This window comes from Monodon monoceros, unplaced genomic scaffold (assembly GCF_005190385.1).
Source record: "Monodon monoceros isolate NGI ecotype Baffin Bay Population unplaced genomic scaffold, NGI_Narwhal_1 Super_Scaffold_18, whole genome shotgun sequence".
NCBI lineage: Eukaryota > Metazoa > Chordata > Mammalia > Artiodactyla > Monodontidae > Monodon > Monodon monoceros.
The window spans coordinates 118,921,220-118,943,798 of NW_021703774.1; the positions used below are offsets into that span (position 1 = coordinate 118,921,220).

A 22,579-nucleotide genomic window follows, 5' to 3' on the forward strand; every position below is an offset into this window, starting at 1 on the left:
TTTTGAAATCAATTATATCATTATGCTAAAGAGAATTTGTGAGGGATACAGGTAATTCCATTCTTAAAGAGCAGATTTTAACTTTTAATTTGAACTTTGGACTGCTTGCTTTGCTAGAATTAGTTTGCTTCATATGCTATCAAATGATTCATGTGATATTTCCAGCAGTGAAATCTGCAACGTATCCTACCCAATGTGGTTACTTAAATAGTTAAGTCCTCTGCAATCAAAGAACTCCCACTGAACTAGTGATTATCTGTACGATATATTCTAATGTACTGAGCAAATGTGTAAAGATCATGTGGATTGATTGTTCATTTTACTTACTTCTTAAAGGGAATGAGTAGAAAAATTACATAGTGTACAATTCATTGTATAAAATCTGCTTTTTGATAAAAACAGAATGTCTTAGAAGATTGTGGAATTTAGAAATGTAATTTGCATTACATTTTGGAACAGATTTTCTTATTTGGGAAAACATCTTTGAAATCAGAGGCTGAATCTAATTCTCTAAACAAATTTTCATTTACAGGCATTTTAGAATACATTAAAAACTGTGATCATTACATCTCTTTAAAAATCAACTAAAAAAAAAAGGGAATAAAACAATATATTGATTAACATGAATGTAACACTAAAGGACTTAGTTTAAGTATATCTTCCAGATCGTAATTTTACTTGTCTCAGACTTGAGCACTGCTTTTGTAATAAAGATTACAAACTCTCAATAGATAAATGTTACCTTTGTGGAAATTTAGATCACTTATTTTGGAAAAATATGAAATTTATTATATAATTCTGGCCTAGTTAAAAATATTAGGTGATAGAGTTGACTCTTGATAACTAAACAGTCATTTACAATCATGATATTGATTCATATATGTTCATATCTCTCTGTGTAATTATCTGACTATAAAAATATCAATGAGAGCTAATACTATAGATTCCAGGATCACCTTGCTTAAGCATTACTGTAGCATGGGTGATACTGTTCATGCCAAAACTCTATGGGCTTTTCTACTAGTGGAGTTGAGAAAACAATTTTGGTAATGGTTTTAAAAAATATAAAATTGATGATTTAATGACCTGCATATATGGAAATGTAAACCTCAACATTTATTCTTTGAGAAGAGAGAGGTGGAACAGGATAGATTAAAGCTGACTACTACTCAGATCCTTCTTTGAATTTTTTTTTTTTTTTTTGAATAGACATTTAAACAATATGGTGACAGCAGTATAGTCAGCAATGTGAATTTTGGTGATAATTCCCTTTTTCTGTTTCTGTCCCCCTAATTATAACCTCCATCTTAAGAAGCAAAATAGTGAGAAGCAAAACTTTATTGAAATGCCACAGGATTAGACTATTTGAGTTTCATTTTCTTCAAAGAAATACAGCTAAATGAAGACATGGGAACTTTACTATTCAAATGTCTCTGATCACCTTCGGTCCATAGGTGTCTCAAGACTTCCTTTTTGAGACCTTTAAGATTTTTCTGCCACTCACTATATTTTACATCACAATAATACCTACTGATAGAAGATCAGCTGGATTTTTCCCAATAATAGCAGTAAGTCTATATTTAAAGTTCTTTGTATGTGTCAGGCATTGTTTTAAAAACATTACATGTATTAACTCTTGTAACACCTACATTATTATCAGTCAGGCACTGTTATAATTACAATGAAGAAAATGAGACACAGAGAGATTAAGTAACTTGCCCAAGGACATACAGTAGTAGGAGAAGCCAGTATTCTAAGTTGGAAAGTATGACTCCCTTGTCTGGAATCTTACTCACTGTGCTCTCTGGCTAAAATTATGGGTACACCTCCTATGAAATCAGAGCTTTCTCCAATACTTTGTGAATTCACAGTAATTATTTTTAATGCTCACTTCTGCTCGTTTGCAAATATGCAATTGCTTATCCATACCACATCAACCAGTGTCTCTTACCTGATTTCCATAAGGGAAAAGACCCTGTTTATAACAAAAGATTTGTTATGGTAAAGGAAGGGTCTAAACTTAGCAAAGCCAAACACTACAAATGTAACATAAACATTCATATTCTAAGAATTTTTTTCTTTTTAGCTCCTTCACTCCAACACAATGTCCAGTGCCTGTTTCCCTCTACAGTCTCCAGCTTTGTAATATCAATCCTGGTTTTCTTGATACTTCCCTATTGGGAGCACAATAATCCTTCTTGTCTCATGCAAAGCACTCTCTTCCCAAGCTGTTTCCTTAATGGCCTCTGTTGTTGCCTCACCATCAGATGGCATCTTCTACCTCAATCTATCTAACTTGGCGGTATTTTCCCAGCAAACACTTCACACCTTTAGAGAACTCTGGGAATAGCGATCAGGATGATTCAGTTTAAACAACTTTCTTTACCATTCATTAGGTGCTCATTATTTATGAGGCACTGTGTTTTATAACATTGCTTCTCACTCTATTTTTCCCACGAGGTAGGCTTTTATCATTCTCATTTTAGAGATGGAAATTAAGTTCCAAGAAGATTAATTCACTTTTCCAAGGTTTCAAAGAAATTAAGTGCAACAGTGCATGTCCCAGCTCTGATTCCAAAGTTCAGACTCTTTCCAACGGTGTCTTCTCATTTAGATCATGATTATTTTTAAATTTGTTATTCAACCATAGTATTTTGTAATCAAATGCTTTGCATGCATACAGGTCCTCTTTTCCTCTGAAGGAGATCAACTTGGTAGCTGTTCATTGAAAATGGAATGGATGGCCAATTTGCCTGCTAAATTATAATTATAATTGAGCCCTTATAGTTCTTAGTACCATTTTTAAAGTTATAGAAGTGTAACAGAAAGGATGTTTTGTTTTGTTTTGTTAGAAATATAGAGCTCAGAAATATAAAAGTAAATATAGAGCTCAGAAATATAAAAGTAAATATACATGAAAAAGATAATTTAGTTTCTGAATCACTTCCTTTTCTGAATTTCAAAAGGCATTATGAATGGGAATACCATAATTTTACCAAGAAATAAACATTGGGACAATATATTGTGAACATAAATATTTATTTTTAATAGCTATATGTAAGTGATAAATATAGTTGGTTGTGACCAAAGGTCAAATCAATCTAATGTAACTGAAGAATTTCTGAATATATGAATTTATGGTTGCAGTCAAATGTAAACTCTCCCTAGATAATTAGGAATTGAAGGTTATAACATTTGCCATTGAGAAAATCATTATTCTCTAGATATTCAATAAAGTCTGTGATACTGTGATACTGATGATTCAGAAACCAGGTATATGTCCACTGTGAAGTATTGATTTTGAACACAAAGAGGGCACATGTGTCATTTGTAAAATGTAACTTTTCGATACTAACGTTTTGCTTGATCTCTCATTTTTATAGGCATTTATTCCTGATGTTCTTATTTTTTAAAAAAGATCCATGATAGTAAAATAACGTTTGTAATATGTCTATAATTTTCTATAAAACAATAAAGTTCCCTTTTGAATAATTAAAAAATCCATAATTTGTAGTCATATTTTAGTGATACATAACAGAGATACCCATTTCCATAAAAGTTTAGATCCTGTTTAAGCCAGTAGATATTCTGAATATTTGTTATTCTTGTACTTCCACTCTAACAATATTTATGGCTATTTAGTTTACAATACTTTTAATCCATAAATTATTTTTTTTTTTCCTAGACTTTGTCTTCCTAGGTCTTTTATTCTACAATATACTTTCCTTGCTAAGTCAGTTCCTTTCTAATTGAGTTCATCTTAATGTAATTCTATAAATCCTCAAAATCATACTCTCTTTCAAAATTATCAAACACCAATCATTTTAAGTCAAAACTGGGAGTTATCTGGGTTAAATTTGATACTAACTATTGGGAAGAGTAACTGTCCTGCCCAAGATCTGATTTTCTTGTCTTACAATAAATAACTACATGAAATGACCAGTTCTAAAGAAATAAAAATTACTAATCAAGATAGACTATTAAAATTTAGATAGAGCCCCTTAGGAAAAAAAAATGCTAGATGCCTATTAATGATATTGAACATATACCTAATATGTAAATTTATAAATGGCAAATATTTAGGAATAGCCTTAGTTTCTTAACTATATATTTTCCTTATTTTTTAGCCTTCTGTTTCTGTTCAGAGAAATAATCTGCAAAGCACAAGATATGATGTTAGGGGAATTTTGGTGAATGATTTCTTTTATAAAGTCAGTATTTCATAGGATGAGAAGTAATTTTAAATATATTAAAGTTGATTTTTGTTTTTAAAAATATAAATACAAAATACTCCAAATATAGTACTAGTGCAAAACTCATATTTAAATAAAATAGTTTGATTTACATTTTAGTTGTGACATCATAAGCTAACTTTATTTTGAAAAATACACTATGAAATTATTTAATCCAGCTCTGATGAGAAATGGACAGTGTGATGTGAATTATAATTTACAGTCACTTGCATCAGGCAGTCCTGAATTCACATAAGGTTCTGTCATTTACTCCTGAGGAGATCTTTACTAAGTTACTTCTCTGTTCCTCAGTTCACTTATCTGTAAATAATAATAGATATTTCCACAAGGCAATTGTGGGAATTATATGAGGAAGTATAGACATGGCACATGACAATTATAATACTGAATCTGTAATTTTAACATAATTTTTTAAGATATTTTAAGATTGTCTTAATCAAAGCCCAGATATTTTCTTTTTAAATCATTTTTATGAATACTTTCTAACATGTATTACCAATTTGTTTACTTGGTAAGCAAAATATGTTAAAATATTAAAAATTGGGCTTCCCTGGTGGCGTAGTGGTTGAGAGTCCACCTGCCGATGCAGGGGACATGGGTTCGTGCCCCGGTCCGGGAAGATCCCACATGCCGCGGAGCGGCTGGGCCCATGAGCCATGGCCGCTGAGCCTGCGTGTCCGGAGACTGTGCTCCGCAACGGGAGAGGCCACAACAGTGAGAGGCCCGCGTACCGAAAAAAATAATAATAAAATAAAATAAAAATAAAAAATTTTCTTGACAGAATCATTACCAAGAATATTGATTCTTATTTTTTGTGCTCATATGCAGTAACAGAATAGAGAATTCTTAAAAAGAATGAATAATGCCCTTTTTGTTTTAATTATAAGCAGTGTTTTTTTTTTTTTTTGACTATATGATGTAGATTCTAGTCTGAAAGCCTCAGCTAATACCCCCAGCATGTGTTTAAAAGCATGGACATTCACTTAGTCAATGCACATCTGTTAGATTTCTGCTGTCTGTTGGAGAAACACAGGGTGATAAGATTCAGCTTCGTAATCAGATCTTTCCTTGATGTTCAGATGTCTTCATTCACTCCCTTATTGAAAACTATTAGGAAAACTACTGGAAAACATTCCAAAATAAATTGAAATGAATAGTTTTTAAAGCCATTGGGAAATTATAGTCTGTAATATAAATCATGGTGTTAATTATAATTAATAGTTATAATATTCATGCCTTTGCATAATGTTGTTTACTTAGCTCATCTTTGATATATTATGTTAAACCTAGAAATAGACTGTCTTTAGATGAAAATTAATTAACAAGTATATTTCAGATGTACTCTAGTTTTTATCTCTCTCTGTATTTCTCTGTATCTCTGTCTCTGTCCCTTTCTCTGCCTCTCTTTCAAGTATTAGAGGAAGCATCATTTTGCAGTTGATAGAATGAGCTCTGTAAAAAGAAACATCTTTTACTTAAGATTGTAATACACTATATAACCTCAGTGAGGTTGCAAGTTACTTAGTTGTGTAAGCTTGGATTTATTCATACAGGAATAAGAATAATCTTAATAGGACCTACCTCATGGGGAAGTTATGAGAATTATATAAAATATTACATGTAAAGAGCACATAATTCAGTGTATTTGTTTTTCTGTATCTCCTGCATGGAACTCTTCTTGCAGATACTCAAGGCACTTTATCAGAGAGAATTTTCTTAACCCTGTTTTAAATAGCATCCTCCACTTTCCCGCCTACCTTCATTACTTCTCAAATAACCTGGCCATACATTAGGAAAAGAGGTCAATGAATTTGACATCTTTCCTAACCAATTTTCTTTACAGGGTTATTCTTACTGACATAGTTCTCAAGATAAATGTTATTAAAGAGGAACCTCCTTTTCAAAACTTAGACAGAAATGTTGAATGCATACATCAGTGAAACCCTCAGTTCCTGGGAACAGAAACTTCAGTAGTCAATTTGGAACTTAAGCATGCAATAGTCCTCTAATCTTTGTAAAAAAATATTTTTAATTAAAGCAATTGTCATGCCATAATGTTGTCATTTATCAGCATAATGAATTTAAACTGAAGGCCACTCTTACTGTGAGAATGAACTGATTAACTAGAGAGTCTGCACTGATAATAATTAGTCAGAAAAGTGCAGATGTGCAAATCAATATCTTGGTGCTGAGACTTTCCTTGGGGAATGTAAACCATAACAAAGCTGTCAAGCTGCTGATAGATGGGGATGTTTGCTGATTTGTGTTGCTAATTTACCATCTGATAGTTTTAACTAATATACTGAATATATAAGAAATGTAAAAAGATATTTCACTTAATAAACTGTATTGAAGCCTTAGTTGGTAAACTAATCACAACAATTTTTTGAGGAGTGGGAGAGGAGTATCAGAATTATTGTAATTTTTTTGTTAATGTTTAACAAGTAAGCATCACTTGCTATTTAGTGTTATAATTTCTGTGGAAGTAGTTTTATTTCAAATTTTTGCATTTTAAGGGAAGATAATATTACAAAATAGGCAGGACCTGTATTTGACTAACAGAATTATAGTCATTCATATGGACACTCATACACCATGTTTCAGGAATAAATTACGTAGAAGAGAACTATCACTTATTATAATCCTTCCAAGTTTGATAACTTATTATTGAAAGAGTTCATTGCTGGTAGAATTTTCAGAACTCTCTTTCCTGAATTATATTCTAAGTTTTTCAGGAAACCAGTCACAGAACTTTGTGCAAAGCACAATTTTTGGACCTCAGTTTGTTTATCTATAATATTTAAGAGGTTTCAGTTATCTATTGCTCATGACAAATTACTCCAAACTTTGTGGAGAGGATAGAAATGCTTATAGAATATGTAGGTCATGAATTTGGAAAAGATAAAGCAGGATGACTTGTCTTCGCTCCATGATCTCTGGGGAGTCAGCAGAGGGTGATTGCAAATGGCGGGGTCTAGAATTATCTGCCCACTGTCCAATAGAGTAGCCACTATTTGTATTTAAATTTACATTAACTAAATATAATTAATAATTTAGTGCTTCAGTCACACTAGCCATATTTCAAATGTTCAATAGCCGCATGTGGCTAGTGACGACCCTGTTGGCCAGTGCATACATATAAAACATTTCCATCATCACGGAATGTTCTCTTGCAAAGAACTAATGTAGAAGCATCCTCACTCATATGTCTAACATGTAGCCTGGGATGACTCAAAGGTTGGGAACAGCTGAGATTATTGACTAAAGTGTATAGATGAAAAATTTCTATTTAGGGTTCTTAGAGCATGGAAGCTGAGATCTGAGAGGGAGCATCTCAAGTGCATGCATTTGTACCAGACTGAAGCTGCATGGCCTTTTGGGACTTAACATCATAAGTCACATAGGTCATCATGCCTTACTTTACTGGACAAATAATAAGCCCACCAGTAACAAGCCACTAGACTCAAGGTATGGGGAGACTTCTAAATGGGAGGTGTGTCAGATACTCTGAGGTCATGGTTTAGAACCATCACAGACTAAATCTTTGTATCACAAATGGTGCTTTGGAAAACTAGATATTTATAGACATGATAGGAAAGGTCTCAGTGATCAAATAAAGAAGATTTCATTTAAACAAAATTCAACACTTAGGATTTTTATGGTATTTAGTGTGCTAATGTTCAAAGTTAATTTCTAAGGTGGCATTGTATGCTGTGGTTACCAACTGCATTTTATCAAGGCATATTTTATTTTTTAATATAAATTTATTTTATTTTTGGCTGCGTTGGGTCTTCATTGCTTCACGCGAACTTTCTCTAGTTGTGAGTTGTGGCAAGCGGGGGCTACTTTTCATTGCGGTGCGCAGGCTTCTCATTGCGGTGGCCTCTCATTGCGGAGCAAGGGCTCTAGGCATGCAGGCTTCAGTAGTTGTGGCTCGTGGGCTCTAGGGTGCGGGCTCAGTAGTTGTGGCGTACGGTCTTAGTTGTTCCACGGGGATGTGGGATCTTCCCGGACCAGGGCTTAAACCCGTGTCCCCTGCATTGGCAGGTGGATTCTAAACCACTGAGCCACCAGGGAAGCCCAAGGCGTATGTTAGTAAATCAGTACTTATTCACATCTGGTAACAAAGTTCTACAAAGGAAAATCTGGAAAATGCTGGGCTGAATTTTCTTCAATTTTTTAAATCCTGTGATTTTATTATATTGCCCTTATTTCCTGAAAAAGCCTATCTTATACATAAACTTTTATTATTGGAATCCTATGTTATTAGACTGGATAGAGTAGTGAATTTCTTCTTCTCTTAAGAAAATTATTTTTGCCAAAAGTAAAATTATTTCATTCATTTTTTTCTGAGATCTAATAGGAATTACAAGTAACTATTGAGAGCTGTTACATGTTTTAATTTAAAAGTGTGAGTTTATTAGTAAAATCACACTGTAGACAGTTAAAATGACAATATTAACATGGGAATTGTACTAAATATAAAGCTATGTAGACAGAATGGCTTCAGTAAGAATATAGTCAAAGGAATTTTGGGCTTAAAGCAATAGGTAAGTGGATATTGCATGAAGAAATCATAAAAGCAGTTTGTCTTTAGAGCAAGGGAACGTAGGTAACTAACATCAATGTCATTTCTATTTGTACAACCAAAAGAAATAATTTGTTACAAATTAAACACACAATAGACTGATGATGAACTCTTCACTATCCCCAAAATGATTGTTCTGCTAGTTTTTAAACTTTAAAATTGAAGATCATTTGTTAGGTTCATGCACTATTTGTCAGCATTACTGTAATTATAACAAAGTCAAGTTTGGGGTTGATAGTATCATAGCCATATGCAAGATCCTTTTCATATAAACATGTCTATTCTTATATACCTATGGTGTCCAGAGGTAAGACTGACATGTAATAAGTCATGTATTAGATATAAAGAGATAACTTTCTCTTTTTTTCACACACACACACTGTATTTTATTTTTACAAGAGATAAACTGACACCAAGCATTGTAAATGGATGACCACAACAAAATCAAGAATGATTGCAATTACCAAACATGAAACACACTCATACTATGTCATAATATTGACATTCAGTACAGTAATCCTCCACTGTAACAGCTCCTTTACTTTGCAGTGAAAATTGATTTGTATATTTTTTGCCTCAGAGTCCTCGTGGGATTTTTTTTTTTATTTAAACAGAAAGTCACAAAAATTATAATCGTCCTCGTCAGTTCACTCAGTCCCATGTAATTAATTTTATTTTCATCTTGATCTTTTGTTAGCACTTTTATAAATTCATCAGTTTTCCATTAGAGTACTGAAAATGCTTATTCATTCAGTTCAGCAGTATAGTCAGTTACCAGAAACCTGTACTTGTCAGAGTCTTTTCCATGAATTCCTTGAAGATGAAACCCTTTTATAGGAACACTTTTGCAAAAGCATCAGAGTACACCCAGAACTGTCTGTAAATGACAAAAGACTTTAAAATGGCCATGGTTAAAGATTTGATGAAAGTTCATAATAATGCAATTGACAAGGAAATTTAGTTATTTCTGAGATATGCATTATAAAGTAATAACTAGAATTATGACATCTAACATTATAAAAGAGCATATAAGATTTTTAGAAATTTCATGTAATGTCTGAAACATTTATATTAACATATTTCCATACAAATAACCCAAAGAAAGTTTAGTATTAGTTGTTTTTTGTTTGTTCTTTTATACTGCACATTCTTATTAGTCATCAATTTTATACACATCGGTGTATACATGTCAATCACAATCGCCCAATTCAGCACACCATCATCCCCACCCCACTGCGGTTTCCCCCCCTTGGTGTCCATACGTTTGTTCTCAATATCTGTGTCTCAACTTCTGCCCTGCAAACCGGTTCATCTGTACCATTTTTCTAGGTTCCACATACATGCGTTAATATAGGATATTTGTTTTTCTCTTTCTGACTTACTTCACTCTGTATGACAGTCTTTAGATCCAACCACGTCTCAACAAATGACTCAATTTCGTTCCTTTTTATGGCTGAGTACTATTCCATTGTATATATGTACAAAAACTTCTTTATCCATTGTCTGCCGATGGGCATTTAGGTTGCTTCCATGACCTGGCTATTGTAAATAGTGCTGCAATGAACATTGGGGTGCATGTGTCTTTTTGAATTATGGTTTTCTCTGGGTATATGTCCAGCAGTGGGATTGCTGGATCATATGGTAATTCTATATCTAGTTTTTTTAAGGAACGTCAATACTGTTGTCCATAGTGGCTGTATCAGTTTACATTCCCACCAACAGTGCAAGAGGGTGCCCTTTTCTCCACACCCTCTCCAGCATTTGTTGTTTGTAGATTTTCTGATGATGCCCATTCTAACTGGTGTAAGGTGATACCTCTTTGTAGTTTTGATTTGCATTTCTCTAACAGTTAGTGACGTTTAGCAGCTTTTCATGTGCTTCTTGGCCATCTGTATGTCTTCTTTGGAGAAATGTCTATTCAGGTCTTCTGCCCATTTTTGGATAGGTTGTTTGTTTCTTTAATATTGAGGTGCATGAGCTGTTTATATATTTTTGAGATTAATCATTTGTCCATTGATTCATTTGCAAATATTTTCTCCCATTCTGAGAGTTGTCTTTTCGTCTTGTTTATGGTTTCCTTTGCTGTGCAAACGCTTTTAAGTTTCATTAGGTCCCATTTGTTTATTTTTGTTTTTATTTCCATTACTCTAGGAGGTGGATCATAAAAGATCTTGCTGTGATTTATGTCAAAGAGTGTTCTACCTATGTTTTCCTCTAAGAGTTTTAGAGTGTCCAGTCTTACATTTAGGTCTTGAATCCATTTTGAGTTTATTTTTGTGTATGGTGTTAGGGAGTGTTCTAATTTCATTCTTTTACATGTTAGCTCTCCAGTTTTCCCAGCACCACCTATTGAAGAGACTGTCTTTTCTTCACTGTATATCTTTGCCTCCTTCATAATAGATTAGTTGCTGATAGGTGTATGGGTTTATCTCTGGGCTTTCTATCTTGTTCCACTGATCTATGTTTCTGTTTTTGTGCCAGTACCATATTGTCTTGATTACTGTAGCTTTGTAGTATAGTCTGAAGTCAGGGAGACTGATTGCTCCAGCTCCATTTTTTTCCTTCAAGACTGCTTTGGCTATTTGCAGTCTTTTGTGTCTCCATACAAATTTTAAGATGATTTTTTCTAGCTCTGTAAAAAATGCCATTGGTAATTTGAAAGGGATTGCATTCAATCTGTAGATTGCTTTGGGTAGTATAGTCATTTTCACAATATTGATTCTTCCAATCCAAGAACATGGTATATTTCTCCATCTGTTTGTATCATCTTTAATTCCTTTCATCAGTGTCTTATAGTTTTCTGCATACAGGTCTTTTGTCTCCCTAGGTAGGTTTATTCCTAGGTATTTTATTCTTTTTGTTGCAATGGTGAATGGGAGTGTTTCCATAATTTCTCTTTCAGATTTTTCATCATTAGTGTATAGGAATGCAAGAGATTTCTGTGCATTAATTTTGTATCCTGCAACTTTACCAAATTTATTGATTAGCTCTAGTAGTTTTCTGGTGGCATTTTTAGGATTCTCTATGTATAGTATCATGTCATCTGCAAACAGTGAGAGTTTTACTTCTTCTTTTCCAATTTATATTCCTTTTATTTCTTTTTCTTCTCTGATTGCCATGGCTAGGACTTCCAAAACTATGTTGAATAGTAGTGGTGAGAGTGGACATCCTTGTCTTATTCCTGATCTTAGAGGAAATGCTTTCAGGTTTTCACCATTGAGAATGAGGTTTGCTGTGGGTTTGTCATATATGGCCTTTATTATGTTGAGGTAGGTTCCCTCTATGACCACTTTCTGGAGAGTTTTTTATCATAAATCGGTGTTGAATTTTATCAAAATCTTTTTCTGCATCTATTGAGATGATCATATGGTTTTTATTCTTCAATTTGTCAATATGTTCTATCACATTGATTGATTTGCGTATATTGAAGAATCCTTGCACCCCTGGGATAAATCCAACTTTATCATGGTGCATGATCCTTTTAATGTGTTGTCGGATTCTTTTTTTTTTTTTTTAACATCTTTATTGGAGTATAATTGCTTTACAATGGTGTGTTAGTTTCTGCTTTATAACAGAGTGAATCAGTTATACATATACATATGTTCCCATATCTCTTCCTTTTTGTGTCTCCCTCTCTCCCACCCTGCCTATCCCACCCCTCTAGGTGGTCACAAACCACCGAGCTGATCTGATCTCCCTGTGCTATACAGCTGCTTCCCACTAGCTATCTGTTGTACGATTGGTAATGTATATATGTCCATGACACTCTCTCACTTTGTCACAGCCCACCCTTCCTCCTCCCCATATGCTCAAGTCCATGTTCTAGTACGTATGTGTCTTTATTCCCATCTTACCCCTAGGTTCTTCATGACATTTTTGTTTTCTTAGATTCCATATATATGTGTTAGCATATGGCATTTGTTTTTCTCCTTCTGACTTACTTCACTCTGTATAACAGACTCTAGGTTTATCCACCTCACTACAAATAACTCAATTTCATTTCTTTTAATGGCTGAGTAATATTCCATTGTATATATGTGCCACATCTTTACCCATTAATCTGTTGATGGACACTTAGGTTGCTTCCATGTCCTGGCTATTGTAAACAGAGCTGCAATGAACATTTTGGTACATGACTCTTTTTGAATTATGATTTTCTCAGGGTATATGCCCAGTAGTGGGATTACTAGGTCATATGGTAGTTCTATGTGTAGTTTTTTAAGGAACTTCCATACTGTTCTCCATAGTGGCTGTATCAATTTACATTTCCACGAAGAGTGCAAGAGTGTTCCCTTTTCTACACACCCTCTCCAGCATTTATTCTTTCTAGATTTTTTGATGATGGTCATTCTGACCAGTGTAAGATGATATCTCATTGTAGTTTTGATTTGCATTTCTCTAATGCTTAATGATGTTGAGCATTCTTTCATGTGTTTGTTGGCAATCTGCATAACTTCTTTGGAGAAATGTCTATTTAGGTCTTATGCCCATTTTTGGATTGGATAGTTTGTTTTTTTGATATTGAGCTGTGTCAGCTGCTTGTAAATATTGGAGATTAATCCTTTGTCAGTTGCTTCATTTGCAAATATTTTCTCCCATTCTGTGGGTTGTCTTTTGGTCTTGTTTGTTGTTTCCTTTGCTGTGCAAAAGCTTTGAAGTTTCATTAGCTCCCATTTGTTTATTTTTGTTTTTATTTCCATTTCTCTAGGAGGTGGGTCAAAAAGGATCTTGCTGTGATTTATGTCATAGAGTGTTCTGCCTATGTTTTCCTCTAAGAGTTTTAGAGTGTCTGGCCTTACATTTAGGTCTTTAATCCATTTTGAGTTTATTTTTGTGTATGGTGTTAGGGAGTGTTCTAATATCATTCTTTTACATGTACCTGCCCAGTTTCCCAGCACCACTTATTGAATAGGCTGCCTTTTCTCCACTGTATATTCTTGTCTCCCTTATCAAAAATAAGGTGAACATATGTGCGTTGGTTTATCTCTCGGCTTTCTATTCTGTTCCGTTGATCTATATTTCTGTTTTTGTGCCAGTACCATACTGTCTTGATTACTGTAGCTTTGTAGTATAGTCTGAAGTCAGGGAGCCTGATTCCTCCAGCTCCATTTTTCTTTTATTTCTTTCTTTTTTTTTTTTTTTGTGGTATGCAGCCCTATCACTGTTGTGGCCTCTCCCATTGCGGAGCACAGGCTCCGGATGCACAGGGTCAGCAGCCATGGCTCATGGGACCAGCCGCTCTGTGGCATGTGGGATCTTCCCAGATCAGGACACAAACCCGTGTCCCCTGCATCAACATGCAGACTCTCAACCACTGCGCCACCAGGGAAGCCCCCTCCAGCTCCATTTCTCATTCTCAAGATTCCTTTGGCTATTGGGGTCTTTTGTGTTTCCATACAAATTGTGAAATTTTTTGTTCTAGTTCTGTGAAAAATGCCATTGGTAGTTTGATAGGTATTGCATTGAATCTGTAGATTGCTTTGGGTAGTAGAGTCATTTTCACAGTGTTGATTCTTCCAGTCCAAGAACATGTTATATCTCTCCATCTATTTGTATCATCTTTAATTTCTTTCATCAGTGTCTTATAATTTTCTGCATACAGGTCTTTTGTCTCCTTAGGTAGGTTTATTCCTAGATATTTTATTTTTTTGTGTTGCAGTGGTAAATGGGAGTGTTTTCTTAATTTCACTTTCAGATTTTTCATCATTAGTGTATAAAAATGCCAGAGATTTATGTGCATTAATTTTGTATCCTGCTACTTTACCAAATTCATTGATTAGCTCTAGTTGTTTTCTGGTAGCATCTTTAGGATTCTCTGTGTATAGTATCATGTCATCTTCAATGTGTTGTTGGATTCTGTTTTCTAGTATTATGTTGAGGATTTTTGCATCTATATTCATCAGTGATATTGGTCTGTAATTTTCTTTTTTTGTAGTATCTTTGTCTGGTTTTGGTGTCAGGGTGATAGTGGCCTCATAGAATGAGTTCGGGAGTGTTCCTTCCTCTTCAATTTTTTGGAAGAGTTTGAGAAGGATGGGTGTTAGCTCTTCTCTAAATGTTTGATAGAATTCACCTGTGAAGCCATCTGGTCCTGGACTTCTGTTTGTTTGAATATTTTTAATCACAGTTGCAATTTCATTACTTGTGATTGGTCTGTTCATATTTTCTGTTTCTTTCTGGTTCAGTCTTGGAAGGTTATATCTTTCTAAGAATTTGTCCATTTCTTCCAGGTTGTCCATTTTATCGGCATACAGTTGCTTGTAGTAGTCTCTTATGATGCTTTGTATTTCTGCAGTCTGTTGTGACTTCTCCTTTTTCATTTCTAATTTTATTGATTTGAGTCTCCTCCCTCTTTTCTTGATGAGTCTGGCTAATGGTTTATCAATTTTGTTTATCTTCTCAAAGAACCAGCTTTTAGTTTTATTGATCTTTGCTATTGTTTTCTTTGTGTCTATTTCGTTTATTTCTGCTCTGGTCTTTATGATTTCTTTCCTTCTGCTAACTTTGGGTTTTGTTTGTTCTTCTTCCTCTAGTTCCTTTAGGTGTAAGGTTAGATTGTTTACTTGAGATTTTTCTTGTTTCTTGAGTTAGGCTTGTATAGCTATAATCTTTCCTCTTAGAACTGCTTTTGCTGCATCCCATAGGTTTTGGATTGTCGTGTTTTCATTGTCATTTGTCTCTAGGTATATTTTGATTTCCTCTTTGATTTCTTTAGTGATCTCTTGGTTATTTAGTAACGTATTGTTTAATATCTATGTGTTTGTGTGTTTTTTTCATTTTTTTCCCCTGTAATTCATTTCTAATCTCATAGCGTTGTGGTCAGAAAAGATGCTTGATATGATTTCAATTTTCTTAAATTTACTGAGGCTTGATTTGTGACCCAAGATGTGATCTATCCTAGAGAATTTTCCATTCACACTTGAGAAGAAAGTGTAATCTTCTGTTTTGGGATGGAATGTCCTATAAATATCAATTAAATCTATCTGGTCTGTTGTGTCATTTAAAGCTTCTGTTTCCTTATTTATTTTCATCTTGGATGATCTGTCCATTGGTGTAAATGAGGTGTTGAAGTCCCCCACTATTATTGTGTTATTGTTGAGTTCCTCTTTTATAGCTTTTAGCAGTTGCCTTATGTATTGAGGTGCTGCTATGTTGGGCGCATATATATTTATAATTGTTATATCTTCTTCTTGGATTGATCCCTTGATCATTATGTAGTCTCTATCCTTGTCTCTTGTAACATTCTTTATTTTAAAGTCTATTTTATCTCGTATGAGTATAGCTACTCCAGCTTTCTTTTGATTTCCATTTGCATGGAATATCTTTTTCCATCCCCTCACTTTCAGTCTGTATGTGTCCCTAGGTCTGAAGTGGGTCTCTTGTAGACAGCATATATATGGGTCTTGTTTTTGTATCCCTTCAGCAAGCCTGTGTCTTTTGGTTGGAGCATTTAGTCCATTCATGTTTAAGGTAATTATCGATATGTATGTTCCTGTGACCATTTTCTTAATTGTTTTGGGTTTGTTTTTGTAGGTCCTTTTCTTCTCTTGTGTTTTCCACTTAGAGAAGTTCCTTTAGCATTTGTTGTAGAGCTGGTTTGGTGATGCTGAATTCTCTTAGCTTTTGCTTGTCAGTAAAGCTTTTGATTTCTCCATCAAATCTGAATGAGATCCTTGCTGGGTAGAGTAGTCTTGGTACTAGGTTCTTCCCTTTTATCACTTTAAGTATATCATGCCACTCCCTTCTGGCTTGTTGAGTTTCTGCTGAGAAATCAGCTGTTAACCTTATGGGAGTTCCCTTGTATGTTATTTGTCATTTTTCCCTTGCTGCTTTCAATAATTTTTCTTTGTCTTTAATTTTTGCCAGTTTGATTTCTATGTGTCTCGGCATGTTTCTCCTTGGGTTTATCCTGTATGGGACTTGCTGAGCTTCCTGGACTTAGGTGGCTATTCCCTTTCCCATGTTAGGGAAGTTTTCGACTATAATCTCTTCAAATATTTTCTCAGGTCCTTTCTCTCTCATTTCTCCTTCTGGGACCCCTATAATGTGAATGTCGTTGTGTTTCATGTTGTCCCAGAGGTCTCTTAGGGTGTCTTCATTTCTTTTCATTCTTTTTTCTTTATTCTGTTGAGCAGCAGTGAATTCCACCATTCTGTCTTCCAGGTCACTAATCTCTTCTTCTGCTATTGATTCCTTCTAGTGTAGTTTTCATTTCAGTTATTGTATCGTTCATCTCTGTTTGATTGTTCTTTAATTCTTCTAGGTCTTTGTTAAACATTTCTTGCATCTTCTCGATCATTGCCTCCATTGTTTTACCAAGGTCCTGGATCATCTTCACTATCATTAATCTGAATTCTTTTTCTGGAAGGGTGCCTATCTCCATTTCATTTAGTTGTTTTTCTGGGGGTTTATCTTGTTCCTTCATCTGGTATATAGCCCTCTGCCTTTTCATCTTTTCTGTCTTTCTGTGAATATGTTTTTTGTCCCACATGCTGCAGGATTGTAGTTCTTGCTTCTGCTCATAGGTTTCTAAATAGTTTAGTTTACCTGAATATAAAGTATCAACTAGTATTTTCTTCCCATAGAATCCATATATAACTCAGAATAGGATTGCTTAAATTAATTTCAATTTATAAAAAAAGTATTTACAAAATGCCAAGATTGTCTTGGTACTATAAGTAAATTCACTATATAACACTATTGTTATAAATGAGAAATTAGATATAAAACATTGTATAATGTGGCAATTATAATTAGTATTAATTTTTAAGAACATAGAAAATATTAAAAACATGCCCATAAATGTTTATTATCTATGTCAAGAAGTCCAAGCTATACAAATTCTGTTTCCTTGGAGATGATGTTTTGTAATTATTTTATGGCCCTGGCAACAGTGGTTACTCATCCATTCAGTAAAAAGTTGTTGAAAACCTACTGCCAAATGCAGATCTGAATGTCTCCCTAATAGTATGAGAAAATACATAGTTGGGCAACTTCAATCCAGTGTGATGAGGGCTGTATTAGAGGTAAGCAGGAGTGCTGTGTGAGTATGAGGAAGGAGGAACTCATGTGTGGAGAAGACAAGGCTTTGCTGAAGAGAGAGTGCCTTCTCCAGTCCTGACATTTGTGTTTATGTGCATTTGTGAATTCAGGTGGTCATTATGACTGGATTCCTTCTCTGTAATGACAGGCATAGTTTCTTTATGTGGTAGATTTGTGGAACTACAAGTTATTTACAATTTTGTATTATTAGGAAATAATTATCTACTGAGAAGATTTATAATATAAGATTAGAACATATTTTTAAAAATGTCACCAAAGTATGCCATTATATGAGCAATATACTTAATTTCTGAATTAACCACATTTATTGGTGCTTGGAATATTTCATTTTCAATCTACCCTTGCTCCCTGTAATATAATATACCTGGATTCTTTCTCACAGGAAGGTGATTTAATAGTTCATACTAACTAGAGATGTGATTATGAGTAGAAGTATTTTTTTGTGAATTAAGTCCATGAGCGTCTTCATAATTCCTAAAATGAAACTTTTAGTTAAGGATTTTTGTACACTGCCTAATTTATCACCATGTCAGATCCATGTGTATTTTTTTGTTGTAAGAACAAAAACAACAACAAAATGATCTAATCATATGGAAAGACTGAGTCAGTTTTGCAAACGTTTTATAAAAATCAACAGGGCAAAAATATATCTGGCTCCATAAATACTGAATTTGTCTTCATTGATTCTTGTGAATTACACCTTGGTTCTACAATATGCCCACCCTGTCTTCTGCTCCCCAATTAAATTACCAGAAAAGAATCTGAACATTTGACTGCAATTAATAGCTTTAGAATTTTTATACATCATTGACTTTTTCCAGTGTGATCAGAAAGATGCAAGGTTTATTCCTCTCCATCAGAATTATTCTTATTTCCATGCCTTAGGCTATGCCTATTCACCGTGAATTCCCTCCAACCCTTCCTTCTACCCACCACTCCACTGCCTTCCTGATTGACTACCTCAATTGGCTTGTCTTATATAGTCTTCTCTGTCTCTTCCATGATAGTACTGAGTCTCCATCATATACCTGACATATAGCATGGCCTATCTTTTAAAGGCTCTTTCCTTTGTACTTTTTTTTTCTATGGTGACTCCCTAAGTCTTACTCACATTAAAATGTTTTACATTTCAGGAAGTGGGGATATTTTATGTTTCTTTTTATCTAACTCATGGCCAGTCATCTTTTTCTATCTTATATTCATTGATATTTTATATTCATTGATATCTTATATTCATTGTTGTGTGGATGGAAAGATTTAAAAATTCTTATTTGATCTTTCCTAATTTTATATTTATCACATTCCATACAGTTTTCATGTGAACACTGACTATTTTGATTATCACCTTCTTTTCTTTTTCTATTTGCTTAGATAGAAAAGTTTATGAACAATTAAGTGCTCATAATTTAAGTGATAATGAAAGGTGAATGTTAAGTAGTGATCTGGATTATAAGAATCTCTTCAGAAATTGAACATTTGTATCTTTAGAGCTTAATCTTCGCTTCAATTGTTGTTGGATTTTTGATAAATTTGGTGTCCAGCTGCCCACCACCAAGCTTGGCTTCCTGAGATAAGTTCCAGCCAAATGTGTTAATTTGGTCTTGTCCGTTTTAGGCACCTAACCTATGAGCCATCTGCCACCCTGGGTATAAGTACTGAGAAGAAGATTATTTCAAAGCACAACATGACAAAAGGTGAATATGGCTTAGGAATTATTTGGGCAAAAAATGTTAATTTAATAAAGTAAAAAATATTGTTTGAAAAAAAAAACACTCTGTGACCCTGCTGCAAAAGTCAAACATGAAGTTATTGTTTGTCGTATACAAGCCAAACCCGCTAAATATTAATACCATATAAAAGCATATTATTATAATGTTATATATATATACATATATATTGTTTTAATGAGATGAGTGGCTCTCTCTTACACTTTTAATTCTTTTAATAACTCTTTAATATCTGCCTTAGTAGAAGACAGCTGGATTCTCATTTTGATTCTGCATTTGGTCTGTAACAATATTATATTTGGTTGAATATAGAAAGAAAATCTTGCCTTATCAAATATAGAGTTGAAAAAGAATGAGTACATTAATAGTGTTTTCAGAAAATTTTGATATTCTTCTTTTATATTCCATCAAAACTCAACAAGTGGTATTTTTGAAATGATTAATTACAATATGAAATCTCAAACCATATCAATGAACTTTTTCTGCTCTATTACATAAAAATTCATTGTTTTATCCTGCACTTTGAATACATCTTTACCCATGCTTGAATTTGTAAGGTCACGTATTGGTCAATTAGAAAATATTGGTTCACTGAGTTATGCACTTATTCCACAATTACATTAGAAAATATCAGAAAAATAATTATATTTGTGACTGTTGCCACTAATATCATCTGAACAATACTATATGAACTAGAAAGCTCTCAAGATTATGATAGCAGGATCAAGATGTCAGAAATTTTAATTTTTGCTGGTTTTCATCTTTATAACAAAAACTGTTGTAAAAGACAGTGCTTTATCTCCAACCGAATGCCTGCCAAAAACCTAACTCTTTATAACCATGATTTGTCCATCAGTTATCCCTTTAAGTAAAAATGATGCTTCGTGGAAAATGTGACTAATTCAGCTTGATTCTCAATCACCCAAGTACTTTTTTTTGAGACAATCACTGTAATTTGAAATTCAACAAAAGTATAATACTTTATGCATACCTCCCATTTCATCTTCTAGAATATTAAAAACATTTACTTAAGGTTTTAGTATTCTTTTCAACCCAGTGGCACATACCATGCCTCTGAGTTGATTATTGCTAAAATTTCAGGGGTTTTACCCACTATTGCTTTTGCAAGATATTTGCAAATGTCAGCATAGTGAAAAAGGCAAACAATGTCTCATTATTATTATGAAACTACTTTTTACTGATGGAATAAGTGAGACTTGGGGACTCCCAGGGGTCTGTAGACCACAGTTTGAGAACTGCTGCACTAAAGAATAAAAATTAAACTTTTCTGTTACTGTTGGAATGTATTCCAGAGTCTAGTTCATTCCTTCATCACTTAAACTTTATTATATAAAAGTGAATCATGGACCTAAAAGACCAAATGCAATTCAGTGAGTATTATATTTCTGTGGTCTGATTAGTACAAGGAAATGTGCTAACATAATAATTGTTATTATTATATTCATGGCTACCATTTACTGAGTACACAGTATGTGTCTGACACATAGATCTTGGTACTATAAAGTACATTGATTCCTTACAATAATCTATCAAGTCAGTACTACCATTGTCCTTCTTTTATAGATAAGGAAACTGAGACAAAAGATTAAGACTTTGCCTTTAACTTCAATCTATACTTTCAATATTTACTTAGAAAAGTGATAGGAGAAAAAGGAGTCAAATAAGAAGAAAAAGATTCATAAATCTCTGTTGGTATTGAAGAGGTATATCTCTTCAAACTAGCCAGAAAATAAAAATGCCCAGTTACTGTGAAATAAGTGCATCTTTTTTTTTTCCCATTTGATTTTACATCTTCACAAAATAAATGGAAAGGTAAAGTTTTCAAAAACTTTAGAAATGACTGTATCAATAACTGTGTTGTAGAGGAAGAGGTGACAAGCACTTAACTGGTTTGGGGGGGTTTTTTTGGTTTGTTTTTGCTAATGGATATTTTTAACTGGTGAATCACCCATTGTTTTTAAAATTCTGGCAATATACTTTATCAAAGTAAGGCGGAGCTTGACTGCTTAATTTTGTGTCTTGTAATCATACATATCAAATTATTTTCTAGTGGCATTGAATATAAAATAGCTAGCACTTTGTTAGAACATATAAACATTTAAAATAGCCTAACTAAAGAAGCACTTTAAATCATTCCATAATTGACAAAAGAAAATAATGATACATTTCTCTTTGAAACTAGATTGCCTCAGGAGACTGGTATAGACTGTAATGAAAAAATGTTTTCTCATTACTTAATTAAGCCATGTTTTTATAGGTGATGCTCTTTAACTAATTATAATCTACTTTATTGTAATATCCCTACCATTGAAAAGATACCAGTACTTATCTTTCTAAAAGGGCCTTATTAGGAATTCTGTTCTAGATATTCAAGTCCTTCTACATAAAAATTATATAGGAAGAAAAAAATATCTGCAGATTTCTGTGGAGAGCTGAAAATATGTAACTCTAGTTCATTATTTGAGTGAATAAATTTAATGTAAAATAAAACAAAATTCCATTTCTATTCAGAGAGTTAATAACAAAATCTTATCACAATGTAGCAGAAATATGTTGACATAAAACTAAAGGTAGGGGCTTCCCTAGTGGCGCAGTAGTTAAGAATCTGCCTGCCAATGCAGGAGACAATGGTTTGAGCCCTGGTCTGGGAAGATCCCACATGCCTCAGAGCAGCTAAGCCCCTGTGCCACAATGACTGAGCCTGTGTTGTAGAGCCCACGAGCCACAACTACTGAGCCCGCGTGCCTAGAGCCCGTGCTCTGCAACAAGAGAAGCCACTGCAATGAGAAGTGGTGGAAGAGTAGCCCCCGCAACTAAAGAAAGCCTGCACGCAGCAACGGAGATGCAAGGCAGCCAAAAATAAACAAAACAAAACAAAACAAAAAACCCTAAAGGTATACTTGTTCTGGTTTATTTGTATTTTTACA

General features: G+C 33.9%; 1 protein-coding gene across 2 annotated transcripts in view; it reads left to right on the forward strand.

The window, feature by feature from the left end:
• Positions 1-22,579, forward strand: part of NEGR1 (neuronal growth regulator 1) — a 902,823-nt gene that overhangs the window by 56,630 nt on the left and 823,614 nt on the right. The window lies entirely within an intron of this gene.